We start from the raw sequence: 17,323 nt of genomic DNA, 5'->3' as shown, positions 1-17,323 counted from the left end.
ACTGACTGAGTCTCTCTCACGCTTTATAGCCTCTCTGACTTTTGCTGCATCTCTCTGATACAGATCAGAGAAAGCTCTCTGCTTGTAAGGGTTCCTGTGATTACATCAGGCCCACCTGGATAATCCAGTGTGTCCTCTTGTGTCTTAAAATGTATTGCCTTAATTACATCTGCAAAGCCCCTTTTGGACATTCACAGATTAAGGGAGTAGGGTATGAATATCTGTGGAGAGCTAGTCTATCTACCACCGTTGGGTTGTTCTAAATCCAAATATTCTAAAATGTGAAAGTCCTAGGGAACCTTCTTTCTGTCTCCCTTTTACTTGTTCAACAGCTTCTATTAAATATCCTAGGAAGTCTAAGAAACTTAATCTAGTTGAGAAATAAAGTCAATATACACCTACTTAAGTATAAGGGGCTCAAGAGAGCTACAAAAAAAAAAAAAAGGTACATAAAAGAAATTGCAGTTATTTCTAACAGGAAGAAAGAAAAGATCAAGGAAAGCTTCTTTGAAGAGGTAGCTTTTGAAAAATATCCTGAAGGATGAGCAAGGGAAAGGTATTTTTTTTTTTTTTTTGTCTTATGGATGATAAGACATAAAAGCAGAAACATATGCTATATTCAGGATGTGGCAGCAGCTAGGTAGGATTCATGGCAATATGTAATGAAAATGGAACTTTGTATGACCATGCTAAGAAGTTAGAACTTTATTCTATAATAGGAGTCAGTGAAGCTTTTAGACTGCGGGAAGTAATAGACTCAAAGCCATGTTTTAGAAAAGACAAGTCGGCTGTCACTGTGCAGGATAGATTGCAGGCAGAAGTCCCATTGGAAGGAGAGTCCGAAGGCAGGAACATGGCAATAGGAATGGTAGAAATTATGCAATTAGGTTGAGAATTTCTTTCAGGGTGATTGACTGAATGAAGGGCTGAAGGTAAATGTAGAGTCCAGATGGAACATTTTCTAGCCTTGGAAACTGAGGAAGGGGATGCTATTTTCTGAATATAAAGGAAATAGGAAGAACAATAGGGTTTCTGAGTGAGCAGATAGAGTTTAAGTTTATGCATTTAATATCCTTGTGCAATCTGAGAAGGAAATTAGGAGAGTTGCAGGCCAGAGATATCTTTAGGAAATGCGTCATCAGTAAGATAGTCAAGGCAGAAGAAGGGGTTAGGTCATTTAGTTAAAAAATGCGGAAGGTGGGTGCCTGGTTAGCTTAGTTGGTAGAATATGTGACTCTTGATCTTGGGGTTATGAGTTCGAGCCCCACATCAGGTGGAGAGATTACTTAGAAATAAAATCTTAAAGAAAATAGGAGAAGAAACCCCCAGACTCCCTTGCGAGACTTAAGGATAATCCACATATGGGAAGGAGGTAGCAGGAATTTAATTGGTGAAGGAAGTTCACATGCAACCATGTGGGATGCTTGAGAAAAACTTATAGCAGGGCAGCTGTAAAAGTAGACAAGGAAAGTGTATATTCTTTTACCAGTCTCTCCCTGGTTCCCTCAAAGAGTAAGGTCTGAAGAGCTCATGTAAAACATGGTGACTCTAGGTGACAACACTGCATTGTATAATGAAATTTGCTAAGAGAGGAGAACTTAAATGTTCTCATACACACACAAAGTTAAGTATGTGACATGCCAGATGTGTTGATTAACTAGATGAGGACTCCTTCCACAATGTGTACACATATCAAATCATTGTATACACTTTAAATATCTTACAATTTTATTTGTCTGTGGTACCTCAATAAAACTGAAATTTAGGGGTGCCTGGATGGCTCAGGTCATGATCCTGGAGTCCCTGGATCAAGCCCCGCATTGGGTTCCCTGCTCAGTAGGGAGTCTGCTTCTCTCTTTGACCCTGCCCCCCCTCGTGTTCTCTTTTTCTTTCTCACTCACTCTCTCTCTCTCTCAAATAAATAAATAAAATCTTTAAAAAAAATAAGCTGAAACTTAAAACAACAACAAAAACAGTTGAGACACTTTTTGGGACAAGGTGGGAAAGTACCTCTTCCAAGAAGAGATCATTTGCTGAAGTGAGGGAAGCTTCGAGTAGTAGAGGGCAGCCAAAGAGAATACCTTGAGGGCTGGTAGCTGGGAGGTCCTGGCAGAAGCTACAAATCTACCTCTGGTTCAGTTGAGTTGAAGCCACTTCATTTGGCAGGCAAGCCCCATGGGTTCAGGGTGAGGAAAATGAATCAGGGCCGACTGTTGAGTCCCCGTTCCAGGCAATTCAGTCTGTGCTTAGACCAGTTATTTATGTTGAGGAATCCATTTTTTAAGCTTATTCATTTCTGTGCCTTTCTACTCTTGTTTTGTTCATCTTCCTTAGTTTCCTGGTAATGATTCTTTTGGGAAAAAAAAATCCATCATCATTTCCTCTGAGCCAAGGAGAAAGTCTTTAACCATAGTTAGACCAGAATAACTAGAGGCATCATTATGTTCTTGAAGCAATGGTTCTCCACATTTTTTTTTCCTATTCAAAACACCTCGTGGGGTAATGAAAATATGATTTCTCTTCCCTCCTTTTCCAAAAATCCCTGTTTCTTTGAAGTTCATTTAAGCAGATTCTACCTCTCAATATCCTTCTTCAGGGCTATCATATCCTGATACCCTCCAGTTGTCTTCTTTCAGTAATAACTGTAACACCATATTTATTGCCTTTTTTTTTCAATTCCGGTATCTGTCACCGTCTTGGAGAGTTGGCCTTTAGTTCCCTGACCTTGTTATCTACAATAATTTTTTCCACTACATTTCCTTCGTCCTATCCTAAATCTTCTCACCTCCAAAATCATACTTTCTCCAAAACTTATACTTCAAACTTTCTGTCATTACATCTAACTCATCAGTTAGAGTCTACTTCCACACACCCCATCTATAATACTTGTCTCCATCTCTACTAGGACCACCCTGACAGGAGTTACTTTCTACTGTACTACTGCAGGGGTCTGCCACTGGTCTTCCCACCTCCCTATATTTCACCTAGACCCGACATGATACAAAACAGGAGTTCAGCAGATAGTTGTTGAACAAATGGGTGATTTATGCATGTTGAAGGAAAAGGAAGCATTTGGGACTTTTAAAAGCAGTTCCCAGAATATGTCCTGAGGTAATAATGGTCAGTCTCTTCATCATCGTTATTATTTAAGTTGTGGAAAACTTGACTTCTAGACTTGGCCTTACCTACGTGTTCTGTTAAACAAAGTGCTTTGGACCCGTACCCACACGGATTCCACGTTTCCACTTCCTAAGGGTCTGCCGGTACTGAGACTCTGGCCAGCACTGATTGGTCCCCTTGTTGGGGCTTGTTTGTGATAACAACTTGGGTGTAGCCTGGTTCATCAAGTGTCTGTTTGTGGCCCTGGTGAAGGAGGGATCAGAGCTGGATGAAGAGGTACACGAGAGAACTGTTTAGAGGTGTGGGACTGTATGTAGGCTTCTGGTTTCCTCTGGTATATCCTCTAAGAGGAAGGGTGTCCCCTGTTCTGCTGGCTTCCCAACATTAAATAATCATCTCTTTGTCAGAGCTCCCACCTGAAAATGCTGCCCCCTCCCTATTCATGAAGAAGGCCTGTTTGCAGTCTGAGAAGGTAGGAGGGAGATCAACAGCTGGGAGCTGGAGGCATTATATATTTCAATCTCAAATCTTGATAATGTATTGGGAATGTTTCCTGTGTTTTACATGACAGCTGAACATTTGTCAGAATGCTGACCTTGAGGTATTGTAAGATTCCATATCATCAAAGTTTCCATTATGTTCAGCATATTCGCTTTATCAGAAGGAACCCAGTTTAGAAAGAAATATGGATCTGAAACAAAAAGTGTTGCCTTTAACTGAAAGCCATATACAAGGTCCTGGCTTAAAGCTTGGGCCTTCCTTAAAAGAGGGAGGCTGACCCGGTTCCCCTTAGACTTCACCAATTCCTAGATGTATAACCTTAGGCAAATTACCTCAACCCATGGTTGTTTTAAGTTTTAGCCTGTATCACCATAACCTGAAGGTCTTGACAAAATACAGATTGCTGACCATACCCCCAGAGTTTCTGATTCAGCAGGTGTGGAGTTGAGTCTGAGAGTTTGCATTTTAAAATATTCCCATATGATGCTGATGCTGCTGGTCCAGAGACAGCACTTTGAGAACCACTGCCTTTACCTCTTCAAATCTGAGGTGAAGAATAGGCATATTTAGAGCTGCTTTCTTTGGGGCTATTGAAAGAATAGGGTGCAATTCAAAACATCTGGCTCACAATCAGGACTGGACTGATGCTTAACTCTTAAGTGAACCATTTATGGTTCATGGCCAAAAGCATACAAAATTTAAATTTTTAAAATTTCAAGTTTTTTACATCTGCCTTTTAACCTATTACAATTGGAAAAACACATTTCCCCCTGTCATTTGTACCCATGTCCGATAGTTACAAAATGTAGTTTGCCTATGAGACTACAATCTTTTTTTATGTACACATTCTTAGTACTTGTCATGTTCATTTGTTGCCACAAATTTGTTACCTAATGATCTTGCTGCCCATTTGGGGCCTTGAAAAAATAGCTTTTCGAAGGTTAAGTATTGTGTGAATAAATATAATAAATAATATTTAACACCTGAGCTCTACTGGAGATTTTTAATGGGATATTTAAAGGATTAAGAAGATGAGGTTTAGGAGTGGCTCTTTAGGACTAGAGAAAATAATTCTGATAATTTCCAAATGTCTATAATCTTTTATAGATTACAGTGACAGTCCAGATTGTGAAATACATTTTGGTCAAATGCAGATTATTCATTTAATTGTATGAAATATGATTTTTCAAAAGGATTTTTTTGGGCAGTCATTATGCTCTAAACATAAGATATATCAAAAGAGATTGGATAATTTAGTTTATTTTTACTAAGTTGGACTGTACCTAAAGGTCAGGGCACATAAATAGATACAGACTTTATGAGACATAGCTGGGGCTCTTGCAACTATCGGTCATACACTAACTGTTGGGAGAATTAATTGTATGTTCTTACAATGTTTGGGTTACCTTGAAAAATTCAGTGACCTTTAAATTTATGGTACTATATTTTATCTCCCAGGATGACATCCTTGTAATAAGCATAGGGAAGTTATTCAGCTTTAGATAGCTTCTATATTCTTCTGGTGACATGTTTATTCACTTTGTTTATGTGCTTGTTCTTGGCCTTTTCCCCTGGATTTTTTTTTTTACTGGTTTTTGCTATGGTATGATATTTACTGTAGGTTAAGTATACGTCTCAAGTTTAGCTGAAGTTTTGTTCCTCTAAAAAATTAACGGTAAGTTCTGGGAATAGCAATTAACATTTCCTGTTCGAACCCATTTCTGATGTTTAAAACTAAAGGAATTGGAATCATTATGTAGATTAATTAGAAAATAGATCATCCTTTTAGAATATAATTTGTGACCCATGAAGCTTAAAAAAAAATAGAAAGTTCTGGTAGTGTATCATTTCTGAATATTCCCATGGAACTAACTCTATTTTAACTTTTAAATGTTTTCTCTTCCTAGAATAATAAAAACAACATGTGAAAGTACTTTTTGATTTGGGTGTAGTTTCCCACTTTTATTTCCCTTAGTGTTTAAAAGGGAGAGGGGTGGAAGATTCTCCTAGTTTCTCACCATTTTCTGTTGAGTGGATGAGCAGTTTGTGATAATTCAGGTTTCTTTTGCAGTACTTTTTTAGTTTCTACTAGAATGTTTGTTTAAATCAAAATATTTTTTTCTGTTTAATGATATTTACAATAGAGTTTTCTTCCTTTTTGTACTCTTGTGTGTGACCTAGTTTTAAAAGTTAAGCTTAAAGTAATGCTAGTTGTAACAGTAACAACAGTGCATGAAGCCTGAGCAGAGAATTTTAAAGACCCATAATAATATGTAAAGTATAGTTTAATGAGGTTATCTGAACCACTTTAAGTTTCTAGGACCATATAATTTGAATAATTATGGTGTAAAATGTTAATGAAAAAACTCACATTGCCTGGCAATGTAGAGATGTGACAATTGTTGAAGGCAAATTATCTACCCAGGTAGCTCTCACAGGGTGGCATTAGCAAATTTGCCTTGCTGAATCTCCCTTTGCCTGCATTCTACCTGACTTTGCAGGTTTGCAAACCTAGTTTGTTAGCACTCAGAGAATAAATCTGTTTCTCAGAGGGATTCATGTTAATCAAGCTCAAGGAGACTTACTAGAACATAAACCAGAGGGGCGCCTGGGTGGCTCAGTCTTTAAGCGCTTGTCTTCAGCTCAGGTCATGATCCCAGGACCCTGGGATTAAGCCCTGCATCGAGTCCCACATGGGGCTCCCCACTCAGCGGGAAGCCTGTTTCTCCCTCTTCTTTTGCCTGCCGCTCCCCCTGCTTGTGCTCTCTCTCTCTGTGTCAAATAAACAAAAATCTTAAAAAAAAAAAAAAAAAACATAAACCAGAACGCTAACTCAGATATTTCATGTTCTCCAAAACACCAACTTTAATTTTCATGGCCATATTACAAAGACATATATTCCCTTTGGGCTGCCGTGGGGTGAGCATGAAATCAAAGTGATCAAGGTGTGATTCATATGTTTAGTGGCATCAGGCTTAGTGAACTTAATGATATCATCTTCAAAATAGGCACTCTGTGTGCTCCAAGGACCAGGTAAAGCACATTTTTTTTTTTTTATACATTGGCACTTTTCTCAGTGGACAGTGATTAGATGGTTAATACCAAACAAACTTCTGGTTTATGACCCTCTTTTTATCTATTTTGTCGATCAGTTCCCACCCTTTCTAGTTATAACCTTCTTTTTGGATATGTTAGACCATCCTTTTAGAATATGAGCAAATTTTGGTACTCTGGAAAGCATCCCATCCGCTTGCCCAGGACCTTTTAAAATGTTTAAATGTTTGTTTTGGCAAACTATAAAAGTTAGTTGAAATATGTGAAAGGAACCTATAATCTTCATTGCATTTTTATTAGTTAAATCTCTATATTAAAATTGTATATAATTTCCAACATGTATACAATTTTGGAAAAGTTTTAATAGTTGCCATACAAGATTTATTTGGGAGTTGTAATGTGAATTTCTAATTCTTACGTTTAGTTAAAAGAATTTATGGCTCACTTCTGATTATAAAATTAAAACTAATATATGGTCTTCCAAGAAAAATCATAGAATACAAAAGTGAATAAAGAAGAAAGTAGAAATCATCTGTAATCCTGACATTCAGAGAAAGCTACTTTTCATATTTTGGCATATATATATATATTTAAAGATTTTATTTATTTATTTGACAGAGAGAGAGAGAGAACACAAGCAGGGGGAGCAGCAGAGACAGAAGGAGAAGAGAAGCAAGCTCTCTGCTGAGCAGGGAGCCTGATGTGGGGCTCCATCTCAGGATCCCAGGATCATGACCTGAGCTGAAGGCAGACGCTTAACAGACTGAGCCTACCCAGGCGGCCCGGTGTATATACATTTTTTAATACAAATATATTCCTTTGACTTCTCCAGAGAAACGGAAATAATACTAAGTCACCTTGGAGGAGAGATTATAGAAAAAAATAGGAGATGGGGGGTGACTGGCAAATGAAGAACAAATTCTGCAAGGCATGCTCATGGGCTGGAGATTCAGAGAAGAGTTGATGTTGCTGTCTTGAGTCTGGAGGTAGAATTCCTTCTCGTGTGTGTGGAGGGAGGAAGGATGGCAAGGGATCTCAGGCTTTTCTCCTAAGGACTTCCAACTCTTTGGATGAAGACTTCTCACATTATGGAGGGTATTCTGATTTACTTAAAGTGTACTGATTTAGATGCCCCCCGCCCAGTACCAGTCATTTTTTATTGGATGTTAATTCTGATTAGGATATGAAAGGATTCAAGGGTGCCAGGCAAAGGTCATGGTCAGGAATGCCAAATGTGGCTCCACATTGGGCCCTCTTCAGTTGTACTTGTGTAGCTGCTCATGTTTGAGTTCCTTGTAACAACGACAGTAGTTGAAAAGCACATAAGCTGCCAGCACCATAGAAATCCCAGCGATGCCGCCTTTCTTCACATTGACGTACTTGTTGTAGTACTGGTAGTAACCTCTTTGAAACGCTCCAGCAATGCCTCTAAGGGTGAAATCCCTCATCTTGTCCAGCTTGGCAGTTTTCCTAGTTTCACATCCATGAGCTGCTTCTCCTTCACTGGGTCAGATGACACCATCTTGGGATCCTGGGTGTCTGCTCTGCTGGGCCTGATGTAGATGTTAATCACATCTAAAAGTTAATTTTACAGGAACATCTAGACTGCTGTTTGACCAAACAACTGGGTAACATCGCCTTGCCAAGTTGACATATAAAATTAACCATTAGAGTGACCTTATATATACTATATTTATATATAACATAAAATGCATCCTATATGTACACGTGCACTATACGTACACTATATATATATATGTACATACTATATATAATACATATTATTACATATACTGTGTATAGTATGTATATTATGTATACTTTGTGTATGTATATATATATAATATATATATTATATATGTATAGTGTTATGTGTGATGTTCCCTACTTTTTTCATCTCCTTTTGTGTGCAACTTTTGCTTAACTCCTCTCCTTTCCCCATCATCTCCCCTCCATTCTTTCCCTCCTATCCTGCTTCATCTCTTCCCCTGCTTTTCCAGTCACTCAAGTGATGACTCTGAGAACTCTGTTCTACAACTGCAAACTCAAAAGTATCAAATACTTACTGTGTTCTTCACTTGCGCCTCCTGTAATCACCTCAAAAAGTATCTGAAACTGAGTTTATTATCTCTTAAAATCTGTTCCTTTTAATTTTTTTTTCTTTTCAATGAATTTAATTGGCCCAGGCCATTTTTAATGTCACCATCTTCTTTCCTATCTATTAACCATCATATTCCCATTCAGTGGCCACCATGAATAGAATCTGTTGACCACATATCTCATAATCCATCACTACCACTTGGCATTTCTTAACTGTTTCTCTGCCTATGGCCTCCATCCCCTCAAAACTGCTTTCTACTTTGCCATTGAAAAATTTATTTGATATGCAAACCCTATCTCATCATATATTTTCTACAAATCTCTCAAAAGGTCAATGTCTTCACGGTGAAGTCAAATTTCTTAACCTGGTACTCAAAGTCCTTTATGATTTGAACCCTACCTAATTCCCTTGTCTCACTTATAGATATCTACATTCTCATTGCTAAAATATCAGGGCATTGAATAGTCATGATAAAGAATTGAACAATGGGTGAGCATTAAGTATTTTTTTTTTATTTATTTGAGAGAGAGAGAATGAGAGACAGAGAGCACGAGAGGGAAGAGGGTCCGAGGTAGAAGCAGACCCCCTGCTGAGCAGGGAGCCCGATGTGGGACTCGATCCTGGGACTCCAGGATCATGACCTGAGCCGAAGGCAGTCACTTAACCAACTGAGCCACCCAGGCGCCCGAGCATTAAGTATTTTTATGAAAAGTTATGATAAGGCAGAATTAAATCATAATGCTGACCACATTTTTTCCTAATTTTTTGTTGGTAACTTTTTAAAAATATTCTTTTTTCTTTTTATATTATTATTATTATTTTAAGTCAGCTCTACGCCCAACGTGGGGCTTGAACTTACCACCCCAACAGCAGGAGTCACATGCTCTACCCACTGAGGCAGCCAGTGCCCTTTGTTGGTAACTTCTTAATGTTGCCTGAATTGCTAGTCTCCAGTTAAAGTGTTTTGTCATTGGTAGTATTATTTAATAAGGGTTGTTGTAACATACTATAGAAAGTAGAATTGGCATTACCATAGATAAAAGAGAAATCTGTTATAATGATAAAGATTCTCACTTAATTGAAGTCAGATATATTTCAGAGTATTTAAGTACTCTTTCCCACAAATCATCTTTGTACTTCTATTTAACCTGTATTAAATTGCTTTGCTTAATTATAAATATCCTACAATACTAAATGAAATTCTTAAATAGCTTTAGAGATTGATAGAAACCATGAAAAATGAATGCATGCTAGATGTTATGCTTCATTTCCTAGGAACTTATTCTAAATTAAAACATTGTTTAAATTTCTGGGAAGCTACACACATTGCCTTAATGTATTGCTTAAACATATAATATATAGAGAGATTACTATTCATAACATTATTGATAACTAACATAAGCATCCCATAAATGTTTGCTTATAATGTTTATATATTTGTTATGTTATAGTACAAATACTAAATTTAATATTTTTAAATAAGAAATCAATGTGTTGGTTGAAAGTCTATAAATTATTTTGGGTTAAATGAAGAGGATTAATCTGAAAAACAAAATCTCAATAGCAAAGGCTGCTTTGCATTTTCAAAAAAGTTATCTCTGCTTTTTGTTGTTTTATTTTCAAATAATTCTATTAACTTACTTTTTGTATTTTCCATGTCTCATTGTTGAGGATCAGTCACCCATAGTTTATAATACTGATAACACACTTTATAAAACTGATTTATATATTTTCAAGTGCTTTCAGGTGTCCTTTCCAAATAAATTCTTATACTTTATCTGTGAGAATTATTAGCTATAATTTATAGAGAAACATATAGTTACAAAAACCCGACAATTATTGAGTGTTCTTTGTGTAGCAGGTATATAATATTTAATCTCCACAGCTGCCTTGTAATGAGGAAAGTGAGACCTAGTGATGGTCCTGACTTATCCAAATGCCAAACATTCTTTTTCTCTTAATTTTAAAACAGACAACAAATAGATTTACCTGACAATACTCATAAGTAAGCTAATGGACATGTAGGGTTTTTTTTAAAGATTTATTTATTTATTTGAGAGAGAGTGAGAGAGCACGCAAGCTCATTAGCCGGGGAGAGGGGGTTGGGTGCAGAAGGAGGGGGAAAGAATCCTCAAGCCGACTCCTCGCTGAGCGCAGCACCCATGCTGGGCTCAATCCCAGGACTCTGAGATCATGACCTGAGCCAAAATCAAGAGTCAGACGCCTAACCAACTGTGCCACCCAGGTGCCCCATGGATGTGTACTTTTTAAACGTAATGTTTAAAAAATTATTTAAAAGATGTATATGAAAGAGTAAAAGGTGATAAAGATTGTTATCCCTCAGTGAGGTGTTTCCCAGACCAGAAATGGACTTTCCAAAGACAGAAACATCCTATGTTTCTCTTCTAGAATCTTTTGTAATTGCGTTCTTTATCTAACCATCTATGTAGACCAGCAAGCAGGACAATAAATAAAGAACTGCACTGAGAAATTGAAGCATAGTTTGCTGCAACGATTGGGTATCCCAGTCCATGCACCAGCACTTCTGCCTAAAGCATTTTGCTCTGCTGCATCATTTCTGGCCCTTGTCACCACCTGCACTGTTCTTATTCTTGTAGGCCTTCTCCATATAGGACTTCCTGACAGACTTTTTTGTTCCCTAAAATTCGTGAAAGATTTTGTTTTATTCTGTATCATCATATATGTGCTTTAATATTCTACCTATGACTTGCATAACAGAAGGGGATGAAAAAGGATGAGCTCCTATTTTATTCTTTTCTTGTGGGTATGGCCTTGACCTGTGATTACTTTAATCCTTTCTCATTAAACGTGTTATTTGGTTTCAAATTTAATGTTAAAATGTACTAGTAAAATTTATTTATTTATTTATTTATTTGTTTGTTTAATATAATGTATTATTTTTTTCAGAGGTACTGTGATTCAACAGAGGTCTGTGATTCAACAGTCTTACACAATTCACAGTGCTCACCATAGCACACTAATCTTTAAAATGTAGAGTAATATAGGTACCTTTTTTGGCTACCTTTTTTCTATTCAAAAATGTTACATCATACTCTGAGATAAAGCTTATTAACCCATATTTGAAAACATAATTTTGCAGCCAAACTCAATGTCCAATGCCACTACAGAAAGGGGAATTAAAATATGTCTATTTGTCTGTATGTGCATGTATATGTGTGATATATGAGAGAGAGGTTGATTGAAAAACAACATGAAGGGCCTTTCCCAGCCTCATCTGTCTGAAAGACATGTGGAAACTAGGAATTAAACAGTAAAGATTAGGTATTACTCATAGAAGGATGCTTTGAACCCTCCTTCCAATCCTTTTATATCTTCTGTACTTGCTCTTGGAAGGCTAGAAAAGGAAGATGATATGATAGATATAAATTATTTTAAAAATCAAACAAAAACAGGCCTCAGAGATTTACTTTCAACTTTATGTATTTATTGATATTCTCAGAGTAACCGAACCACTCAAAAGAGACTAAATTTCTCTTTGAGCATTCTCAAAAAGGAGACAAAAATCACTTTCACTTACTCAAAGATTTGAACGTGGAGTCCTTTCCTTAAAGATCCTTCAAAAAACTGACCATTTTTTCACATTTAGTTACAACATGATATATTGAAATAAGAGATAAAGCTGTGGTTCAGGAGACCCTGGTTCCTACCAAAGCTTCTAGTGAACATGTGTTTCTGAGAACATTCCTTGCACTTCTCTACAAAGTAAGTGAAAATTGTTGGTTAAGATCCCTTAAACCTCTATAATTTTAAAGCATTGCTCCACTAAACTCTACTGAACTGCCAACTCATCATCTCCACTAGAAGATCTAAAAGACGTCCCAGTCCCAACCTCACTGTATCTAAAACAAATATCTAAAGACTGATCCACTCCCAGCCTTCCCAGCTCAGCACAGAGAAATTCCATTTTCTGGCTGCTCAACTTTAAGGCCATAAAGTCGTGCTTGCCTCCTCCTCTTCCTTGCATACCCCTCATCCAGTTCCATCAACAAGTCTTGTCATCTGCACCTTCGACATGTATCCAGGCTCTCTTCCTGTCTTTGTGTCACCACCACTGTGGCCGACTGAGCCACCATTGTCTTTACCTGGATTACTGTAGTCACCACCTAAGTGGGCTCCTGCTTCCACCCTGCTCAATACCCTCATCTCTCTCTCTCTTCTCAAGGCAGCTAGAATAATCCTTTTAAAATGTAACTCATGGGGCACCCAGGTAGCTCAGTCAGTTAAGCATCCGCCTTTGGCTCAGGTCATGATCTCAGGGTCCTGGGACCTGGGATCGAGCCCCATGTCCAGCCCTGCACTCAGCGGGGAGTCTACTTGTCCCTCTCCCTCTCTCTCTGCCCCTTCCCCCACTTGTGTGCGTGTTCTCTCTCTCTCTCAAATAAATAAATAAAATCTTTAAAAAAAAAAAAACAACATGTAATTCACTTTGTGCTCTGCTCTCAACTCTTGGATGTTTTCGGTCTCACTTTGTTTCAAAGCCAAGATCTCCACAGGGACTTTGAACCTGACATTATATTTATCATGCCCCCACCCCTACCCCTGTCCCAAATCTCTCTGACCTTGCATTCTTCACTGAGGCTCATTTCTCTCCAGGCTTGAAGATACCTTCAGCTGGGATAGTTCTATCTACTACATGTCCACTTGGTTTGCTTCTGCATTTCCTTTAAATCTGTGCTACACAGTGGTCAAGAAAAACAGACTGCTCTGATTTCCTATGTAATAGGGCAACCTACACCCCTCTCCATACTCTCATCCCCTTTACCCTGCTTTAGTTTTTCTACTTAGCACTTATCACTGAGGACAAAGACTCCATCTTCTTTGTTCAATGCTTCATCCTCAGGACTCAGAACAAATTCAGTTGAATGAATGACTGATTGAATGGAAATATTTCCTACTGAAGTTGTTATATAACTCTTAAAAAAATTTATGCTTTTAGTGGTGGGATAAAGAAGTAATATCTACAGATCTGTCCTTTTTCTTTAGAACAGCTAATAGGCCAATTTGAACTAACACATTTCTTTGGTTGTAGAGAAAACATAAAATCATGGAATGTTTCTTGCATGCAGAAAAATAATAAGATTCTTACCATTCAGAATACACAGGTTGGGGCACCAGCTGGCTCTGTTGGTATCGCATGTGATTCTTGATTTCTGGGTCATGAGTTCAAGCTCCACATTGGGTGTAGAGATTACTTAAAAAAAAAGTCCTGGGGGCCTGGGTGGCTCAGTTGGTTAAGCGACTGCCTTTGGCTCAGGTCATGATCCTGGAGTCCCAGGATCGAGTCCCACATCAGGCTCCCTGCTCAGTAGGGAGTCTGCTTCTCCCTCTGACCCTCTCCCCTCTCATGTGCTCTCTCTCTCTCTCTCTCATTCTCTCTCTCAAATAAATACATAAAATCTTTAAAAAAATTCTCTAAACAGAGCACACAGGTTAGTTTTATGTTGTTTTTTGACAATATAAGTGGGGGAAAAAGATATCAGAAGGCTGCTTAGCTGTCTGATAATTTTTATAATCATTTGTCAGGTTGACCTTTTTCCAAATGCACTGTTGTTATACAAACAAAACAATTATATGTATAAAATATAATGTGTTTAATTATCTTAACTTTTCTTTTTACCTGAAAGCAGAATTTACCATAAATGAACAGCAAAGAATTTCTAGACCAAGATCAGCTGGCCTAGTTTTATTTCCTCTTCAACTTAGTGTGTGGCCTTGGAGACGTTACATGCCCTTACCAAGCCGGGGCCCTTATCTTTAAAATAGGTGTAATAATAGATATAATAATTCTACTCTCTTACTTGCCTGACTGGTAGTTAAAGTTAATAAGATAATGGAACTTTAATAAGATAATAGAGCTTTGAAGTCCTTGGAAGGAAGGTGTTATTAATATGAGGAGCGGAGTCTTACATTTTTCTGATATTTATAATTATTTTGAAAAAAACCCACCGTATCCAGATATTTTGCCGCAGCTTCCCTGACAGATTCATGGAAGCATGTTTGCCCTCCGTTGACAACTGTTTCGAGGTACAGCTTTGGGTACTTCACATGTTGGCACAGTTAATCTCTAAGATCTACCAGCTTTACACATCTGTTCTGCAGTGTAACTATTAAAAGAAAACAAACTGTGGCCCAAGACATTTCTAGCACCTAATGTGGAAGATACACATTTGTCAAACTCCCATTTTCTATTAAATTAATTGGAAACTCTTTAGAAGTATCTGTCCCAGGTAAACTTGGCTTTTTTTTTTTAAAGATTTTATTTTTACGTAATCTCTACACCCATGTGGGGGCCGAATTTACAACCCTGAGATCAAGAGTCTACTGACTGAGCCCGTCAGGCGCCCCTAAACTTGGTTTCTTAAGAAGTTATATTCCATCCTCTATATGATGTCTTTGAGCCAAGATGATGTCTCAAAAGCAGTTATCTCTAAAAATCTAAGAGGATTTCCCCTTCACTTGCCTTTTTTTTTTAATCATTTTGTTTTTTAGCCTGGAGCCTAGATTTGATTAATCGATTTCCCTGTTTTGTTTAAGGATTGTTTTTATTAATGCACTTTTCAAGCCGAGACACGGCATTATCGCCTTCTCGATCATTGTTCTAAGTGTTGAGATCTTAGCAGACCAGCTGCAGCAGCTGTGTTTCCCCTTGGATCTCAGAGCTCAAAACTTTCATCTCCTTTGCTGTCTCAGCTGCTGGTCGAAGGCTACGGCCTTCCCATAACTCAAACCAGTTTCAAAGCAACGTAAGTAACCTCTTTGGAATGCTTTTGGAAAAACCACAGAAAGGTTCTTTAAAAGTACACCACTTATATACTTTAAATGAATGTTTCCATTTTAAGGTAATAACAGCATAATGTCAGGAGTCAACACTTGGTATTTAACTACACTGTGAACATAGTGTGGGCTTGTCTAGATAGACCAATTAAAAACAAGAAAAGAAACACCAAAGTCAATTGGAATCCTTAAATTGATATCATAGTTGTGGAATCTGAATCCAAGATTATGTTTTCTGAAATTCTGTTTATAAAGTAACATTTTCTGTAGTCTTAAAGACTCTTTCCTATCTAAAATACTGTGTGAAAAGATACAGTCAACATAAATGAAAACGGTATCGATTGCTTTAATAAGGAGAGATGTTTGTTATTCACGGGAAAACATTTCGGATTGGACTTTGGTTTACTTGGGAGTAAGGAGGATCACATTTGCATACATTTTAATAGCAGTTTGTTATATCAAAACATCAGTGCAATAAAATGTGATTGATGAGTTATAAGATTAAAAGTCATTTTAGTGAAATTTGACATTTACCTCCAAGTCTAAAGAAAAAGAAAAGCTTGTGGCTTTTATATTTGTCTTGCCTTCACAGAGGAAATTTTCACTCCAACCTCACTTATTCTGACTTTGTGGTGACTTAAGTAAAGAAGGACTCCTTGGTGCTGTTTGTTTGTAATTACAAAAGAGATTACAAATTAGATTTTACATTTATATCTTTCTTACCATCTCCCTAGTGTTTAGCGGCAGGAAGAAGCCTCATCCTAGGACATTGGCAGAGAAAAAAAAAGTCTTTGGGGCTTATTTAAGCGTCTAGTTGATGTTCTACAAAAATAAGCTAAATTCCAAGATTTCGGAGTCTCCAAGGGCCACCTTTACAAACCAGCAAAGAAGAGCGTGCTACCACAATCCAGGAAAAATAATTCACTTGCCTCAAGAATTCTGAACACGTTGTTTTTTTTTAGTGATTTACTGCATGGATTTTAAAGCTTTTCTTCATAATCACTTGTATTACCTTATCTGGAAAGGCAGCTTATTGCTTTCCTCCAGAGCCGACTGCCTGTGCTACTGGGGGATTAAAACATGTAGACATGCTATCACTTTCCCCTCTAGAGGCTCCCCAGACATTATGGGCATTATGCTTCGCTTCTGCTGACCTATTCTTGAACTTGTGCCATTCAAAGCCAGCATTTCTTTGTGTAGTATTTGGAGTGGCCTTTACAAAAAATCTACATGTTTCACAAAAGTTACTTTCTATCCTTTAGTCAATACTTTCCCAATAAGTTTTTCTTTTTAGGAAATATATACGTATCTCTCTCTATGTATAAACCTATAAGATTGATATCTAATTTATCTATAATTCTTTTCTTGAGGAAATATATTTATCTGTATAAATATATATAAAATATAAAAATATCTCTATATGTATGGGCACAAGCATACAGGTGCTCATGCACATCACACATGCTAAAGCATGTGCACATCAAGGACAATGGAAATATAATATTAAGGTATGAATGTGAACCCCATATATAACTTTTTTATTTTATAGAACCCATGTTAAAAGGAAAAAAGAAAAAAGTAAAATGAATTCTTTTTAAAGATTTTATTTATTTGAGAGAGAGAGACAGAATGTAAGCAGGGGAAGGGACAGAGGCAGAGGGAGAAGCAGACCCTCCCACTGAGCAGGGAGCCTGATGCGGGGCTCGATTCCTGGACTCTGGGATCATGACC

At 37.5% G+C, this 17,323-nt stretch overlaps 1 protein-coding gene and 1 pseudogene across 1 annotated transcript in view; one reads left to right on the top strand and one right to left on the bottom strand.

Annotated features, from left to right (window-relative positions):
- The window catches only part of ROBO1 (roundabout guidance receptor 1), a 491,348-nt gene that overhangs the window by 254,388 nt on the left and 219,637 nt on the right, over positions 1-17,323 (top strand). The window lies entirely within an intron of this gene.
- Positions 7,932-8,197, bottom strand: LOC114218543 (ATP synthase F(0) complex subunit f, mitochondrial pseudogene; annotated as a pseudogene).

The sequence above is a fragment of the Eumetopias jubatus genome, unplaced genomic scaffold (assembly GCF_037043125.1).
Source record: "Eumetopias jubatus isolate StellerSeaLion01/CBP00866 unplaced genomic scaffold, mEumJub1_p1.0 scaffold_1, whole genome shotgun sequence".
NCBI classification, from domain to species: domain Eukaryota; kingdom Metazoa; phylum Chordata; class Mammalia; order Carnivora; family Otariidae; genus Eumetopias; species Eumetopias jubatus.
Note: the sequence above shows the minus strand (reverse complement) of the source record. Positions and strands in the feature narration are given on the sequence as shown.